This window comes from Puntigrus tetrazona, chromosome 3 (genome assembly GCF_018831695.1).
Source record: "Puntigrus tetrazona isolate hp1 chromosome 3, ASM1883169v1, whole genome shotgun sequence".
Classification (NCBI taxonomy): Eukaryota; Metazoa; Chordata; class Actinopteri; order Cypriniformes; family Cyprinidae; genus Puntigrus; species Puntigrus tetrazona.
The window spans coordinates 19,009,107-19,010,920 of record NC_056701.1 but is presented as its reverse complement, the minus strand read 5'-3'; positions in this window follow the sequence as shown (position 1 = coordinate 19,010,920).

Below are 1,814 nucleotides of genomic sequence, written 5' to 3'. Positions count from 1 at the left end.
TGCGCAGCTGTATTTATGGCCTTTTCATGAAGAGAAAGGAGAAAAAACAATGAGTCTGGACTCTGTTGTTCTCCTCTTTCCATGTGTCCCTAGGGGCTCCATGATGCCTCTTCTGGAGCAGAGCAGCTCTACAAACAGTTTCTCGATTAAGCACGCTAGCTTGCTAAGGACTATATACTATATCATCTATTTTATATATTTGCTATATTCAGGGTTAGTAGACAAAAATGGTAAAATCCATTTCAAATTTAGTTACAGAAAATAAATACAAATGTAAATACAAGCGTTAACTTGAATTATAAGGTTAATGAGAATTTAAAAGTAAAATTATGGTATATCACTTAAACATTTAAGTCTCCCATTGGCTTTTATTTTCTGTCATTTCCATTCTGTGATATGATTCATTCATTTATTTGTGTAATTATATATGATTATTCTTTTATATTATTTCCAAACTTTGTATTCAAAAAAAGGGTACAAAACAGATATAATTTACTTCCAGTTCCACTTCATTTGTCCCTATTGAGATCCAGTTGGGCAAATTGCATTATATGATATAAAGTATGGTGTCCTCGTGCTTGCATTCTGTTCAGTTGCTGCAGGTCACCCAAGTATTGCATACCTAGAGAAAATGTGCACACCATGAAGAGACCTCAAAAACAGAGCGTAAACATCCCCTGTCTCTCTTTCCCCTGCTCCCTCCCACTCGGACTGTGGCTCATTATTATTGCACAGTTTTGACGGCACTGCAGTCAGATTTCAAATCTCGCTGGTAGCTCGATTTACAGAATACAGCGCCTAATAGCCTGAGGTCTGAGTTTAGCCAGCGCATAGAGTGACTGGCAGCTGTACATGCACTGAGAGCCGGAGCAGGGGTTTCATTTCAAAATGCCACACTGGGTTTCCCTTTTGCTGATCTTTGTGGCAAACAGGAAGACGCTGCAGGTCGGAGCGTGTGTGTGTGTTGATCTTTTTACCACAGCAGTTTAACGTAGCTGTATAACAAGCTGGATGATGAAGTGTTCTAAGCTACTGAGACTTGAGAGACGTTTGAGATAAAGTATGGTGTGTGATTGACTTGTCTGCGGCTGTAGGCATGTAGGCGATATCATGCCTGCATCAAGTGAGGACGGGATTACAGGCGTTTACTACGAAGCTGAAAAATCACATGCAAACATCAACAAATTCACCTCAACTTTTAATAGCTATTTGGTTTTGAAAACAGACATTTGTTTGTCTTCAAAATTAGATTTATTTTCTCTCTATTTTCGCAATTAATTCAGAACCAACCTTTTTCCTGAAAGTCATAGCTGATTTTAACTCCTAGGGTTAAAACTTACAGACTTTGCAAATATAAGATAGAACAGTTCTATTTATTGCTCTCTTTTTTCTGACTTGTGGTGCAAAAATGACCAGCACACAAAACATTGCTTGTAAATTACCAAACATTTTCAGTTAGCACAAGCTTTATATTTGGTTTTTGGAATGGCTGGCCTTATGATCTGAGCTTATGCACCACATTTTTGGGGTGAACATTGCCAAAATTATCCACCAAAAAGAAAAAAACTTTTTTTCACAATCGGTTCCAAAAAGAAACATAAAAGCAGTGCTAACTGAAAGGAAAAAATCTAACAAAAGGTTTATCATGAATCATAATGGATGGCTTAATCGTTTTGAACAGTGGTCAATTTTGACTGGGAATTAAGTAAAGGATTTTCACCACAGCACATGGGTTAAAATTTGTTAAGCTTTATAAGTAGTCAATTATTGGGGTATAATAAGAATTTAAAAGTGAGGTATAATGGTACGGCACT